The 17,750-nt window shown below is 38.7% G+C and overlaps 1 pseudogene; it reads right to left on the reverse strand.

Moving 5' to 3' along the window:
- Positions 1-5,668: 5,668 nt before the first annotated feature.
- LOC100977369 (large ribosomal subunit protein mL50-like) lies at positions 5,669-6,147 on the reverse strand (annotated as a pseudogene).
- Positions 6,148-17,750: the final 11,603 nt, after the last annotated feature.

A 17,750-nucleotide genomic window follows, 5' to 3' on the forward strand; every position in this document is an offset into this window, starting at 1 on the left:
TAATCAGCCAAAGGTAGTTTAGTTTGCAAAATTATACACTCTACTATAAGCTTCTTGAAGACATGGACTTCATCTCATTCAAGTGGAAGACATTCCCAGCACCTTGAGAAAAATTCACGTATTTGATACTCCAATGTGCTACAGAAAATTATTTTGAGGATTCTAATCCAGAAGAAAGAGCACTAGATTGATTGTTGGGAAGACTGGGCTTGGGTGTCACCATTGCCACTAATTCAAGAGAGAATTTTCACAAACCATTTATTGATCATCTCAAACCCTTCACATTTGTGTTCAACTTTGATCACCCTAAAATTTGTACTAACACATTTATACTGTTATAGCAGTATCAGTCAGACTCAACCACAAGCTTGGCAGGTCATGTAATGCTATTTAATATCGAGTATAACATATTGAAAGTCAAGGATAAGAGTTACAGGTTTAAGTTCACGCCAGTAAAAAATTAAGTATTTGGTACAACAAGCAAGACCTTTGCAATGTGACTGTGTAAGAGAGGGTGGTCAGGGCAGAACTGGTTCTACTCTAATAACAACAGCACTACAAGAGTATTTAAATATCACAATAAAGTTGGATGCTTTTTGTGTCAATGTGAGGCTACACTGTATTATAATTATTGCAATTAAAATATTATACATACATATACAAATAAAACAATTACAATTATTGTAATTATTATTCTAAGTAATTATATGTAATATATTTGATTGTGTGATATATTTAATTATATAATAAATATAAATTATATAATAAATATTATATTATAAACTATATAAGTAAAATTATTATTGTTATTGATTTCTGTGCTACTTGATCTCAGTAAAACTTCTGGCATAAATGCCAGTATTGAAAACTGTGCTGTGAACACACAGAAGTGAGGACACCTATGCCAGTCCATGTTCTTCTAGTGTGCTTTTTACTCTGGAAGCAGTTTTGATGTCTTCCTATCCAGCTCTTTCTTCTGTGGGTAGGTTTGGTTCATCCTGGTATTCACAAGGAAGGTTATATCTTCCATCTGAGGGTTCCTACAGGATGGTAAAGGCCTAGAGGTAGCAGAGACTGATCAGTATCCCAACAGGCTTCTATCTCCACTTCCAGCCTTTTGAACCAAATGAAATTGGCAATATTTGACTGCTTCTAACCTTCATAGAATTCAACTTAAAATTTCTACTTCATTCTCAAGGAAAATTCTGGAAACACTTGGGTTTTGCTATTTGGACTTCTTTTTATTTGCAGTGTTCTGCTTCATTTGTAACTTGAAAAAGACAGTTCCTAATATATGAATCAGGGTTTAAGGATATGTTTTCTAAATGAAAAGAATTCCTTTCTCATACTCAAGCACTAGCTAAAATCACTCTAAACAAACATAAGATAGCTATTTGATAAATAAAGAAGGGACTGCAGTGAAAAATATCAGTAACCTCTTAATGGTAAATAATTTGAAGAAAGAGCACAAACCACCAGATAATGAATATCTGTTCAGTCATGATTAAATTTTACTTTACCTGTTAAATGTTTTAAATTATTAAATTTAACCAATAAAAATAGGCTCACACAATTCAAATAAATGCTACAGGGGTTGTAGATATACATACATACGTACACAAATAGCAAATGTATTTTCTAGTTTTGCCCACTGGGAGAGCCTAGAAACAGCAACATTCCAATAGTAATGAACTCATAAGTGCCCAGATCTTGGTTTCTAAATATCATTCTCCAGTACAAAGAACTAGAGATCCTTGGAGAAGTATTTAATAGTTAATTTCAGGGCTGTATCAGGGAAAACATAAAAATAAGCCTGCTTCATTTTATGATATCAGAAAGTAAAGAAGTGCTCGAAAAAATGATGAAGATGGCTGGGCACGGTGGCTGACGCCTGTAATCCCAGCACTTTGGGAGACCAAGGGGGGCAAATCGCAAGGTCAATAGATCGAGACCATCTGGTCAACATGGTGGAACCCCATCTCTACTAAAAATACAAAAATTAGTCGGGGGTAGTGGTGCGCGCGTGTAGTCCCAGCTACTCAGGAGGCTGAGGCAGAAGAATCGCTTGAACCCGGGAGGCGGAGATTGCAGTGAGCCGAGATCGTGCCACCACATTCCAGCCTGGGCGACAGAGCAAGACTCCGACTTAAAAAAACAAACAAAAAAAGATGATGATGAAGACATGATGAAAGGCACAGGGGCCAACCCAAAAGTGCTCCCAACAGCCAAAGTTTGAATAATTTGAACAAAATAAAGAATGATAGTTTGGGATTAGAATAAAAAGAATAAAATAAATATTCGTGAGTCCATCCTGATATTAATTTTTTAATGAATAAAGAAATAAATGGGAAAAGGAAGAACCACTGTTTCTTTCAGAAAAATTCCAATTAATAAATGTAGAAAGTATGAAGAAATAGTATATCATCATTAGACTACCACAACAATAATGATGGCGGCTGGCTCAATCCACTGACAACTACTAAAATTCATGGGCAAAGATTTAAAAAGAAATAGAGTATTTGCATAGTCCCAATGTATCTTCTCCAAAATAAATACTTATTAATTGCAAGGAAAAAACAATAACTGCACAGTGGAGAAAGGGGCAAACGCCACCTAGCCAAGCAATCAAGGTGGGCATCACTATTAACAAAACTTATTGACGAAGTCATATACCCTTTTAGGATGCGATGCACTAAAAAGGGAACATTGCCTTTTTGGTATCCTTCCCAAAATGCAAAACCTCAGTCTAACCTTGAAACATATTAGACAAGCCCAGACTGAGAAATGTTCTACAAAACGTCTGACCTGAATTCTTTACAGCTGTCAAGATCATGAAAGACCAGGAAAAACTGAGAAACTGTCACAGATTGGAGAAGAGACAATTAAAAGCAATGTGGGATCCTGGACAAGTTTCTGGAACAGGAAAATAAGGACATCAGTAAAAAAAAAAAAAAATATATATATATATATATATATATGAGATCTAAATAAAGTCTAAAATTATATTAATAGGATTATATCAATGTTAATTTCTTAGTTTTCATAATTGTTATGTGGTTATACAATACGTTAACAATAGAGAAGGCTGGGTGAAAGGCATATAAGAAATATGCTGAATTTATACATTTTCTATAAGTCTAAAATTAAGTCAAAATAGGAAAAGTGCAATTTAAAATAAAAGAAAATATAATACAGTATAACAAATTCTACAAGGATGTCCCCATATTTGCATTCTAGTCTCAGTAGTATCATTACTTTATTCTGTGCCTTTTGGCAAATCTATTCCCTCCCCTGGGCCTCAGTTTCCTCTTTTGTAAAATAAGGGGAAGAGACAAGATAGTCTTTAAGATTCTACAATTAATTCAAAGAGTCTTGTTCATTGTCTTAGGGTATGAGAATGTTGCCTATGCTCTACTCACCAGGCAAATAATTTTAATTGATTCTCATTACAAAGAAATAAATGATTATTATAGAAAATTTGGAATATTCAGGAAATCAAATCACAGCTAATATGTTAGAATATATTCTTCCAATCCTTTATTAATGTATGCCCATATGTGTGATGTGACTTTTATGAAAATACTATCATAAAAATAGTATCATAGAATACACAATATTTTTCTTGCTTCTTAAAACTTTTCCCCAGCTTTACTGAGATATAATTGGCATATAATAAACTATACATATTTACTTCATGTTTTGATGATTCTTGACATATATACACACCAGTGAAACCACAATCTGTAATGATTTTCATCACCCCAAAAAGTTTTCTTACGTCTCTTTGTAATCCTTTTCTACACCCCTCAATGTCTCTTTTTCCTCTCCACTTTTTTCTTAAGCAACCACTGATCTGCTATTACTCTCGATTCATCTGCATTTTCCAAAATTTTACATAAATATTATCTACTTGTTTTGTTTGGCTTTCTGTAATCCCCTAATGGGTTATTCTTGCCTGCTGCACAGACAAAACCAATTCACTGAGACCACGGTATTGCAGTAAAGAAATAGTTTAATTAATGCAGAGCTAGCCATGCAAAAGGACTGGAGTTATTATTCAAATTGGTCTCCCTGAGAACTCAGAGACTAGGGTTTTTATGAATGATCTGATGGGCAAGGGCCTAGGGAATGGGTGCTTCTGGTTGGTTGAGGGTGAAATATAGGAGTGTAGAAAACAGTCCTTGTGCACTGAATCCATCTCTCAGTGAGGTCCACAGTACCAGTTGAGTCATGAGTCCCACGCCCAGATGGAGTCGGTCAGTTGCCAGAATGCAAAAGTCTAAAAAACATCTCAAAAGACCAATCTTAAGTTCTACAATAGTGATGTTATCTATAGGAGCCATAAGGGAAGTAACAAATCTTGTGACCTCTGATGACATGACTTGAGCAGCAAGGAATTATAGAAAAGCAAGTTAGGAGACAATAGCTGGTTATCATTTAACTACATCAGCATTTCAGAAGAATTTAGGTCCCTCCCATAATTCTAATCTTGTGACCTTTCATTAGTCGTAAGAAAGGTGGTTTCAGTCTCTGAGCAAGAAGGAGGTTCATTTTAGGGAAGGACCTATTATTATCCTTGCTTCAAAGTTGAACTGTAAACTAAATTCCTCCAATGTTTAGTTTGGTCTATGCTCAGGGATGAGCAAAGACAGCCAGCCTGTGAAGCTAGAAGCAAGACGGAGTCAGCCATGCTAGACTTCTCTCACTGTCATAATCTGCAAAGATAGTTTCATTTCTTCTCTTGGCATAATTATTTTGATATTCATCATATTCTTATGTGTATCAAGAGTTCATCCCTTGTTACAGTTGAGCAATATTCCATTTTGTAGCTATAGCACAAGTTGCCTATCCACTCACCTGTTGATGGACCACTCGGGTTGTTTTCAGTTTGGGACTATTATGTAGTGAATCACTATGAATATTTATGTACAGTTTTTGTTTGGACATATGCTTTTTTTTCCCTTAGATAAGTACCTAAGAGTGGAATGACTGGGTCATACGGTAAGCGTATGCTTAACTTTTAAACTGCCAAGCTGTTTTCTAAAGCAATAACAACACTTCTCATCCCCACCATCAGTGTATGAGACTTCCAGTTACTTCACAGACTCAGACACAATTGGTATAGTCAGTTGCTTTCATTTCAGACATTTTTTTAACACTTTAACCAACCTTTAATTTCAAAAGAAATTAATCTAGAATGGTCAGTAATATACAACATCCTTTTATGTTTCTTTCATAGGTATCTATGTAATACAAGTTTATTTGTATATTTGTAATATATAATAACCTGTCTTAGATATGAGTCCTAAAAGGATGAACATATTTTCTTGCAACTACTACTTTATGCCTATGAAGGGTCTGAGCTTGTAATATCCTCCTGTCTTACACCCAAGTTAATGACAGTGTCCTCTCAAAGTTTTTCATAAATTATTAATGACCTAATTTCATTTAAAAAATGATTTCAGCAAATATGAAAATAGAAAATCCTATTATTCTTTATCCATTCATAATATGAGAAAAAAAGAGATGATACATTCCTCTATAGAAAAAGTGGGTTTAGAGAACAGTTCTGATAGTATTTCACATGGCAAAGTATCAAAAAGCCTAAAAAGCAGCCCCCTTGCTCAGGGGGATAAAATGATTTCAATGTATTTCTCTTCTGAATTGCTTAGTAACTCCAAGTGATTTTCAAATTGGGGGGCAGATTACTGGCATTGAGTTCATAAAATTTAGATCTATCTTGAATAGGGACATTATAGAAACCAAGAACATCTCTAATCCTGCACAACTGGTGGAGTCTGGAATTAGGGACTACATGACCCAAGTCATAAGCTAAATGTGCCAAAAGATTGAACTGTAGACAACCATCTTCCAGGGAAATGTCTTGCCAATTACTAGGAAAACATGAGCCAAAAACTTATTTAACATAAGATTCCAAACGACTCTGGAGACCTTCAGGTGGTGTATATGTTTGGCTTCGTAAGGGTGGACGCACTGGGATAGGTTCTTTTTTCACCTCTTTTACTGTCTCAGCAACCACTGGCTCTTTCTCTTTTCTGGATTGAGACCAAAATTCTCTTCAGGTGCCCCTGAGACTGTCCACATAAAGACTCTTCTGATAATGCTGGACACAGATTACACCACCATCTTCAATGAGATCCATTTCAGCCATTCTAATGAGAGTGTAGGGGTATCTCACTGTGGATTTAATTTGCATTTCCCTAAAGTCTAAAGTTAGTAAGCCTCTTTGCATGTGCTTATTTGCCATCTTTCTATCTTCTTTGGTGAAGAGTCTGTTTAAATCTTGACCATTTTTAATTGGGTTGTCCCTCTTTTTATTATTGAGTTGTAAGATATCTTCATATATTCTAGGTGCAGGTCCTTTGTTAGATACATGTTTTACAAACATTTTTTTCCCAATTTGTGGCTCGTCTTTTCATTTTTTAAACAGTGTTATAATTAGAGTTCATGCTTTTGTAGAATATTTAAAATTTTGCAAATCTATCGTCACTAAGATTTTCTCACCTATGTTTTTCTCCAGAAGTTTTGCAGTTTTAGATTTGACAATGTGTCTATAATCTATTTTGAGTTGATTTTTATATACGATATGAGGTAGAGATCAACATTCTGTTTTTGGGGGGGGGGTTTGTAGTTTTTGCATATGAATATCTAATTATTGCAGAGCCATTTCTTGAAAAGATCATCATTTCCTAATTTGCTTGTCATAGCATCATTACCAAAAATAGGTTTCTATGTACTGATCATTTCTGGATTCTCTGTTTTGCTTCATTGATCTTTGGTTTATCTTGACACCAGTAACACATTGTTTTGATTACTATAACTATCTATAATAGTAAGCCTTGAAATCAGGTAGTGTTAGCCATTCAACTTTGTTCCTATTTTTAAAATTTTGATTTGGCTATTCAAAGCCCCTCGAACTTCCATATATATTTTAAATCAGTCTGTCAATGTCTACAAAAAAAAGCCTTCTGGAATTGCAATTTGAGTGCGTTGAACCTATAGATTACTTAAGAGAATGTTGTTTTAACAATATTATGTTTTGACCCATGAACATGATATATATTCCCCACTCAACTAAGATCTTCTTTAATTGATCTCAGCAATACTTTATAGTTTTTAGTGTACAGGTCTTGCATATCTATTGTCAAATTTATTTCTAAGTATTTCCTGTGTCTCGATATTACTATAAATGATATTTTGATTTTCAATTGCTAATTCTTAGTACACAGAACTATAACTAGTTTTTGTATATTGACCTTGTATCCAACAACCTTAATGAACTCATTTATTATAGCAGCTCTTTTGTAGATCCTGTAGAATTTTCTAAATAGATAATCATGTTGTCTCCAAGTATAAGGCAATTTTACTTCTTCTTTTCCTGTGTGTTTGCTTTCAATTTCTTTAATTTCCAAGCAGCTTTGCTCCCACTGTCTGAATTGATAAAAATGTGTGTGAGGTTTCATGGGTCAAACAGACATTGCTCAAAGTAGTTAGACTTAAATCATTTTACTGGAAGCCACCCAGAGTCTCAAGTACAGAAGGAAACCATGGCAGCAGCAGGATATGAAGTGGATGGCCTGGAGCAGGAGCTGGGAGCAGGGAAATTGAGGGTGATTGAACTAAAGCCAGACCTCCAATGCCAAGGAACCAGCCCTGAGGAGGCTTCCGCCTTGGAGCCTCTACCCCCATGAAATCGAAAATTTAGACACTCGCCATCCAGTGGGCATCAGTGATCAGGCAGTCAGTGTTGGACAGGGAAGTATCAACAACCAAGAGAACAACAAAACCAGTTAGTTAAATAAGGGACTCTTGTCCTCTTCCTCCCTCCTCTCTGTTCCAACACAATGAAGGGTTTGAGCCCAGCAGAGGGGAGTAGGAAGGGTTAACTGAGTTCATTTCCCCACCCACCCCCGGGGTAAGGGAGACAAATGTAAAATAAAAGATTACATCATGCAACCTCTACCCTGACACACACATATACACAGCAGTCCCTGGAGCCACAAGCCTTTCCGATGATAGAGAGAAATTTTTAAGTCAGTTAGGAGATTAGAATTTCAAAAAGATCAGATTTCCAATAATCAAAGTGACCAGGAAATTGTAAAATTTTCCTAAGATGTCATTAAGGGATCTGCTATCCAGCATGAAAGGGAGGTTCAACATAGGTCAACATGGGTCAATGGGGGGCTGTGACAATTGAAAAATAACAATTCAATGTTGCACTCCAACCAGTTAAAAGGTTAATAATCCAGATGTATCTGACTTAAATATGTATCTCTATTAAATTAGTTGACTCAGTATAAATAATGAATTTATCTGGACAAAACTTGTTAAAAAGACCTTCCTGCTTGATGCTAGAACAACCTTTGCCAAAGTGGCAGACCCTGATATGGTTTGGCTGTGACCCCACCCAAATCTCATCTGAAATTGTAACTCCCACAATTCCCACATGTCATGGGAGGAACCCGGTGGAAGGTGATTGAATTATGGGGGCGGGTCTTCCCTGAGCTGTTCTCATGATAGTGAATGGGTCTCACGAGATCTAATGGTTTTAAAAATGGGAGTGTGCCTGCACAAGCTCTCTTTTGTCTGCCACCATGTGAGATGTGCCTTTCACCTTTCATCATAATTGTGAGGCCTCCCCAGCCATGTGGAACTGTAAGTCCAGTAAGCCTCTTTCTTTTGTAAATTGCCCAGTCTCAGGTATATCTTCATCAGCAGCATGAAAACAGACTAATACAGACCCCATGCCTGGGACCCATTGAACAGGGCTGGAGGAAGCAACTGCAAGCTCTAAAAGCAAGTAGTCTTACAGAATGAGAAGATTTCGGTAAAATGTTTTTGTTGGGCCTCTATCCCCTTAGCAGTAAAGTGAAAAAGATTGCAGTGTATTCTCTCTGATCATCTTAGCTCCACTTTCTTTGCTTTTATAAAATGGCCAATTAATATTTTCCTCCTGCTTTTACATGTTTGGGATTTATCTCAGAAAGAATCATCCATTCCTCAAATACACCATGCCTATGCATGCCTATGAACTTCAGCACGTTTCTCCCTTGCTTCTTTCCCACTCACCACCTGGAAAACACTCCCTCATCCTTCAAGCTCAGCTTCTGTGAATCTTTCTCACCCCCTCCCCATGTGAGAATGTCTGCTGCCCTCCTCTGATTCTCACAGCACTCAGTTTATTCCTCCATGTAAAGAGTTTTTTTTAAGATATTGAGTCATATCTGCTGTCTTCTCTTTAATCCATCCCTCCTTTCTGTAGATAACCCAGCTTCCAACCAGTTTACAAGCAATTCTCCATTATATAAACTTTAGGTAATGGAAAAACAAAAATAGAGAAAGTGATCAGAGAGGCTATGCTGATCTATTATAGTAGAGAGATAACCTGAGAGGGAACTGGAGAGCATCAAAGAATCCTGCATGAGCCAACTTTGAGGTAGAATTTGGGGGAGTTTTCAGTGAAAGAGGAAAGAGCTTTCAACAAATGGTGCTGGAATGGTTAGATATTCCTATGCCAAAATGGTACCTCTGTACCATAGCAGCTTTGCAGATGTGAGGCATGCAAGTAGGAGAGGAAGAGGATGTTTTGTTACATTGTATAAATGAGATTGCTTTTGGCATTGTTTTTTTTTTTAATTTTTGTGGGTACACAGTAAGTGTATATATTTATTTATGGGTTGCACTGGAAATCTTTTGATACAGGCATACAATGCATAATAATCACATCAGAGTAAATGTAGTATCCATCACCTCAAGCATTTATCTTTCTGTTACAAACAATCCAATTATACATTTAGTTATTTTTAAATGTACAATTACATTATTTTTGACTACAATCACCCTGTTGTGCTTTGGCATTCTTAAAGAACCTTCCGGCTGGGCGCAGTGGGTCACGCCTGTAATCCCAGCACTTTGGGAGGCCGAGGCAGGCGGATCCACGAGGTCAGGAGATCAAGACCATCCTGGCTAACACGTGAAACCCCATCTCTACTAAAAATACAAAAAAATTAGCCAGGCGTGGTGGCGGGCACCTGTCGCTCCTGCTACTCGGGAGGCTGAGGCAGGAGAATGGCATGAACCCGGGAGGTGGAGATTGCAGTGAGCTGAGATGGCGCCACTGCACTCCAGCCTGGGCAACAGAGTGAGACTCCATCTCAAAAAAAAAAAAAAAAAAGAACCTTCCATAGAGTTGAAATTGCTTTTCAGTCATTATACACTTAAACTATTGTGCCTTTGAACATGATGATGTAGTGAGGTTGGGGCTTTATTCTGGTGACATCTGTCTCGTAAGTCTTAGCAACTTGAACTTTTTACTTTCATGTCTGTTCCCTTCTTTTAACCCTCCATTCCCACTCCACACTGTCTTTGAGAGCAAGCACTTTGTCTTATTTATTCATTTCCCCTTCCCCAAGACTAGAATTTGATGACAGCAGTGACTGAATGATTCCCCTAGAAAATGAGACTTTTTCTGGAACTCTACATACAGTCCACAATGGGTTCTAGAGGAATTGCCTGGGAACTCACCAAATGGATACACAGGGGAAGGTAGTATTGTTAGGATACTTGTCCTTTCCAAATCTCATGTTGAAAGGTGACCCCCCTAGTGGGAGGTGTTCGGGTTATGGGGGTGGATTCCTCATGAATGGCTTGGTATCATCCTTGTGGTAATGAGTGAGTTTTCACTCTGTTAGTTCATGTGAGAGCTGGTTGTTTAACGAGCCTGGCTCTCACCATGTGACACCCCTGCTCCCCTTCACCTTCCACCATGATTGTAGGCTTCCTGAGGCCTCAGCAGAAGCAGATGGTGGTACCATGCTCCTTGTACAGTTTGTAGAAGCATGAGCCAAAATAACCTCTTTTCTTTATAAATTACCCAGCCTCAGGTATTCCCTTCTAGCAATGCAAAACGAACTAACACAGAGGCCTTAAGGACTCTGGAGTCAAAAAGGTCTGGATTCTAATACCAGTTCTGCCACTTAGGAGTTGGGGGACTTCTAACTCTTTAAGTCTCTCTAGAGTTCCCTCAACTATAAAATGGTGGCAATCATTGTGCCTGCAACATAGAGTTGTTATGAGAATTAAATACATTAACATATGTTAAATACTAAGTACAATGCCTGACACATGCAAGCATTCATAGTATAGAGAAAGATATATAAAGACATACTATATCTATTTATATTCAAATATATACAAACATATTCAGCTTCTGCTCTAAACCCTCCCTTAAAAATGCCCTTAGCTTCTAGATATGTATATATTAAATCTGCTATTTAATATATTATGTATATGTATATTAATATACACAGACATTTTATTTCTATAAAGAAAGAAACACATCAACAATAATACTATCACAATTTTTTATAAGTATGTTTAATTGACTGAAAGAGAGCATTAGGCACATGAAATCTGAATGTATAAATCACTTTAAACTATTAATGTAACTCATTTTGCATTATACACATATCTGTCAGGCAAAGGTTAATAGAGAGTTTATGAAATTTGGAATGCAATTAAGTCTCACAGGAATCTCAGCTGGAGGCCATGCCAGTTTCTATGGCAACCAAAGGGCTCAGGCAAGAAGTGGGGGAGGGGGAATTAATTTAAAGGCAAGATAAGCACATAAATATAGCTCTTGCCTACCTTTTCTTCTGAGCTCTAATAAACAATCCTTTCTGCCTTTAAATTATTATGCATAGTCAAGTGTAAGTCAGATTGGTTTTTCATTTCCTAGAATTAAATACATTTTCCCAAATGTTTAAAGGTGATTTCAGTTTTTTAAAATGTATCACTTCTCTGGATATCCAGTTTATAAGTGTGTCAGGTGCAGTCTCAAATTCCTTGGGGGAAAAAAGGAGAGGAGATAAAAAGAGCAGGACAAGATGTTGAAGACGATTAGGGGATACTGTGAATAACCTTCTCAACACCAGCTAATGAGGCTTTACTTAGGATCTCAGAGTTGCAATCAGACCAAAGGGAGAAAATGTGGCCACAAACAAAATTGGTTTTCCCGTCACGAATTTTATAACATCACTGAATTGAAGGAGACTTTAGGGACCACCTAGTCAAAAGATTTGATTTTATCACCAAAAACACTTAGCTTAAGTAGTTAACTAAGCACAACTATGGCTGGAATTCAGGAATCTCAGACTCCTGACTGCAGCTTGCTTTGTGTTCCATACTCCACTTTATTCTCTTTCACTTCTTTCTTGTATGTAGAATTCAGGAACGTTGTTAACCATTTTCCTTCACAAGTAGTTTCCAACTGTTGAATTTCCTGATCTCCAGATTACTGCGTATGATCTGATTTGTTTTTTAAAACCAGATGAATCTTATTTTGGTATACTCCACCTAAGCTTTTAACTTGGTTCACATTTGGCAAGTAACTTCCACTTTGCCGTGAACACTGGTTTACGGAAGTTCTACAATTGCTCGTCTGTTTTATGCTGTCAAGCCAGCAGCTGCGTGTTCATGGGCAGCAACATGCACCTGTACATGCCCCATGCAGTCTGTGTAAGGACAGACTGAAAAAGAGAAGGGTTTGGGGGAATTCCCGTAAGAGACACAAGATATTGACCAAAAATAGACATGACAGCTCTTCCAAATCCAAGTCTCTAAGAGGAAAACTTGCAAGTGGAAGTCATCCTCCAAGCTTTAAAACTGTGTTTGGGCTGTATTTATTGTGGAGTTATGAGGACCCCAAGATTTTGACACAGTAAGGAAGATCAAATTGCCAAAAGAAAGAACCAACTGTGATGACAGTGGTTGGAGTGAAAACCTCAGGCTCACTTGGCTGAATCTCTTGTCAGGAATCTCTCCCGACCGTCCAGTGATTGATCAGCTCTGGTAAAGCTGGGCTGGCTTGAAAAGTTTCTGTTCTGTGCACCTTTCCTCAGCACCAAGGTCATGGAATATTTGAGATTACTATGGGAAGCTGGTTGGAATGAACCAACCCTTGCTCTGGTGAAATTGAGAGTCAAGAACACAAGACAGCCAAAGACTCTTAAGAAAATCCTGTTGTGTAGTCTCAAATTTTTATTCTGTGACCTCAAGTTATTAGGGGAAGAAAAAAAATGTGATAAGGAAAAATAGAATAGTGTGTAATTCAGCCAGCATTGTTGAAACAGTGAGTGCCTGCTACCTTCCCAGGGTTTAACAAAATCTGTTGTTTCTTTGTTTCAAATAAATAAAATAGATAAATTCTGTAGTGGAAAACTTACGGTGACTTCTCCGGGTCTCTGCCCATGTGTAAAAAGGGTGTTTGGTACAAGTGAGGAGACAGATAGCTGGACTAGAATCCAAATCTCAATCTCAAAGACTGAGAAAGGATATCAAAAGTTCAGATCAGATGTTGACCTTACCAATCTCTATAAGCCACAACTTCTTTCTTCTCATTCATAAAATGGGAACTATCCCTGCCACGCCTACCTCACAATGTTATTATGTAGGTAAAATAAAATTGTGATTGGAGATTTTTTTTTTATTGTGACAGGCACCCTGGGTGTAGAGACACTGTTTGCCCTCCCTCTAATAGGGACACTTGTGTTTTATTATTTATTTATTTATTTTGAGATGGAGTCTCATTCTGTCACCCAGGCTGGAATGTAGTGGCTCAATCTTGGCTCACTGCAATGTCCAGCTCCTGGGTTTAAGCCATTCTCCGGCCTCAGCCTCCCAAGTAGCTGGGATCACAGGTGCCCACCGCCATACTCAGCTAATTTTTGTATTTTTAGTAGAGACGGGGTTTCACCATGTTGGCCAGGCTGGTCTCGAACTCCTGAGCTCAAGCAACCTGCCCACCTGCCTCGGCCTCCCAAAGTGCTGGGATTACATGAGTGAGCCACCATGCCCAGCCAACACTTATGAAGGACACTTCTCTACCCACAGCCTCTACTGAATAGACGGCCATGGTTTTTCATGTGACCATATCAATTTTCACATGCCCACTCAGTCCCAGATGACACAAAAGGCCGCTACTCTAACATTTGGCCAAAGATCTTTGTGGCCTTGCTCAAAACAATAAACTGAGTCAATCAGACTAAATTTCCCAGAAATTTGAACCAAAACACATGGAAAACAATTTGTGTGTGACCGGTGGGAACTGTAGCTAAAAAAATCCGAACAGACTGAGCAAGCTCACGTTAGGAGAAGCAGAAAGCATGAGGAAGGAGGAGTCAGCTGGTAGCAGGACAGAAAAGAGATGTGAGGAGGGGAGCCGAGCCCACCGAGAGCAAAGCGCAGAACTGGAGACCCAGAAGCTGCTGCCACCAGGGTTCCGAGAGGCCTCCTGCAAACAGCAGGTACCAAATCTTGCTTATCCCACATTCTGGATAGTTCTCTCCAGTTCTTCCACTGTCACCTGAGTCCATTATTTTAAAATTAATTAATTAATTAATATCCTCCCATTATTCAACATAAATTCTTAAACCCACTTCACAAGAGCTAATTTGAGTAGGTCTCTGCAACCAAAGAGTCTGAAAAATGGTTGCTGGTTAACTGACACTCACTCTTGGCTTATAAAAATGGCTTTGTTCAAGTGTTATAGTAACAGCTTATCTGAGTGCCTAGACCTGATAAGTTTGTGTATAGCCAAACAGGCAGCAACTTGGTGAGTGGAGCCTGATTGATCACAGATGTTCTCCCTTGCAAGTACAGCCCTCTTCCCTGCCCCTGCCCATACCCACACATACCCCTATACAATTTCTTCGAGTTTCTGGCATTAGTATGTCTTATCCTGGACAAGGCATCTTATTTTCCCCATTTGGGAAGGTAACACATTAGTTAGCTAACCCATTAAAGGTATTTGCTTATATGATCAGACCTTTTCCTGTCTGTTAACGCAAAAACCGTACATGAAGTAGTAACTTAGGGATGCAGGAATGACTCAGTGAGGTTAATGGGACTGTAGAAACCAGGTGAATTGCCAATGGCCAAATAAAGGTCCCAAGAGAGCAGGAACTTGATTTTTACCTGTGGATCAGATATTACCACAATCCACAGAAAAAGCACAGAAAAAAGCATTGTAGAATGTTAGAACCAGAAGAGACCTCTGAGATCACCCATTCCATCCATCTAAGGGTAAGAAAATGGGCACGGCAGGCAGGTCCCGTGACTTATCCAATACATATCATCATAATAAAAAGCCTTATGAGCAGAGATCAGAGAGAACTCAAGAGCAGAACCTGCTTTCCTGGCTGAGACCCTCCCCAATGCTATCTCTTTCAGCCACTGACAAAGTTTTATCAAGATCTTGAAGGCCAACATTTTAGAAATAAGACTTCCTGAAATATCTCTGCATATCTCACCTACCTGAGGACAGTGGCATTCTAAAAGTAGAAGCTTGTTGCTTGAGAGGGACTTATCAAGACTCACACAGGTTCTGTAATGCCACATTTCCCAGCCTGACCTTTCACAACCAGGGACACAATCCAGGGTGATTTGCAGGGATTGACTTATGTTTACACATAGATAAAGGTCAATGAAGCAAACTGTGGAACTCTTTTCCAGTTTCTACTTTTCTAGCTTCAGTGGAGCTGCCTCTACCATACCTTATTTTTAGTTTGAGAGAAAAGCAGCTAATGACCATGAACTTTCTGATTTTCTGATTTGAATCTCCCACTCAGCCTCTGCTGATAATTGATGGCTCTTGGAATTTTTTCTCTGCTTTCATTCTCTCTCTGCTTTCATTCTTTCTCCTTGTAATACTCACAGGATGGTGACTCTTTCCTACGGCTGCTCTATTTTCTTGCCTTCTCTATGTCACTCACACAATATACTAAGAGATGTTCTCACTTGGCTCTGCATTCTCAGGTTTATCCAGTAATTGGGTCCCTAAAAAAGTTTTCTGAGTATTTCAGGATACTTTCCAGATGGCTGTGTGATTCATACTGTTAACTATTGAACAATTTTCATTGTTCCAAGCTTCTCTCCAAAAAGGTTTTAAGGTATAATCCTTCAAACTTTCAGTTATGACAGCATCATAATGACAATCATGAGTAATAAATTGCAAAATTTCCAAGGCAATTCTCCTGATGAGTTCTGAATGAGTCCTTGTATTAGGCCATTCTTGCATTGCCATAAAGAAATACCCGAGACTGGGTAACTTATAAGAAAAGAGGTTTAATTGGCTCACAGTTCTGCAGGCTGCACAGGAAGCATAGCACTGGCATCTGCTTCTGGGGAGGCCTCAGGAAGTTCTTACTCATGGCAGAATGTGAATCAGGAGCTGGCACATCACTTGGCCAGAGCAGGAGCAAGAGGAAGAGAGTGGGGCGGGAGGAACCACACAGTTTTGAACAACCAGATCTCATATGAACTCAGAACAAGAGCTCACTTACCACCGAGGAGATAGTCTGTCATTCATGAGGAATCTGCCCCAATGATCCAAACACCTCCCACCAGGTCCCATCTCTAACACTGGGGATTACATTTCAACATGAAATTTGGGTGGGGACAAATATCCAAACTATATCAGTCTTTAATATTATTCAATAATATCTTTCAGGTCTCCCGGAAAACTTCAGTTGCCTTTGCAAAGTTATGCACTAACTATTCAGAAAGCATGCCAATATTGCAATGTTAACTGCATTGCATTCCATAAATGCAATGCTGGGTATGCTTCACTGCAGTCTATTTCTGTGGCAGTTGATGCTTGATGGAATGAAATCAAAATGTTCAGTCATTCTGAGGAGCACCAAACCTCATGGGACAAGATATTTAACTTTTCTGAGTTGATTTTGTTATTTTTTCTAAATAGTGGGGAATTTCAAAGCTCTCTGAAGTTCCTTCTAGCTCTGTAATTCTATCATGATGAGATGAAGGAAGAACTTTAGAATCACATAGTGCATAAAAGTCATTATTCAATTCAATAAGTGTTTATTGTGAACCCTAGGGCAGAATACCAGAAAAGAATCTATGAGAGAAAAAGGGCTAAATAGGACATGATCACTGCCCTCTGCTTTGCCCCAGCCTAAGAGAGAGGAGGGATGGGGAGGAAATCATCAAGCACAATGTGTTCACTCAAAACGGCATCATGGGGAAGAAGCAGTGGCCCAGACTGGGGTAGCTGTACCTCTGTGACTGCATCCCAACTTGACCCTCTGGTCCCGCTGATGTGTAATCAGTAGCCATGGGGTTGTAGCTGCAAGTGGAAATCATATGACACAGAGCGACATAGGGTGATGCCTTCCTGATAGATACTCAAGGATTGCAGAAGACAGAACAACGAATGCATTTGAGAAATCAGTAAAATTTGGAGGCAGGGGAAACAATCGTTTCCCTCATCTATAACTTGGCTGGTTGTTAAGTTGTCCAGCAACAAGAATAGCCAGGGATATGACAGGAATAAAGAGTACTATAACTCAATTTGGAAGGAAGAGGAGGTGGAGGATGAAAACAGCATGAAATCCTGGGGAAAAGAAGACTATTATTAGAGGGGGATGGTAACCAGTGATCTGAAGCAGCAGATGTCTGATGCCTTTGAACGTGATGCCCACTAGGAGTCTGTGGGCACCTTCAGTGAGCACAAGACCAGCTGAACCTCTGTGCTAAAGGCTACTGATGCTCACTGCCGTCAGCTCACTGCATCTTCCCAATGGCCCTGAACAACTGATTGCAGCCATGAGTCCCAATAAAAGAAGAAGAAAATACACACTGAATGAAGTTCAAGCATACAGCTGGGCAGCAGGTTGCAAAACTGGCTGAAGGATAAGCCCCCAACCAAATCA

The sequence above is a fragment of the Pan paniscus genome, chromosome 8, assembly GCF_029289425.2.
Source record: "Pan paniscus chromosome 8, NHGRI_mPanPan1-v2.0_pri, whole genome shotgun sequence".
NCBI lineage: Eukaryota > Metazoa > Chordata > Mammalia > Primates > Hominidae > Pan > Pan paniscus.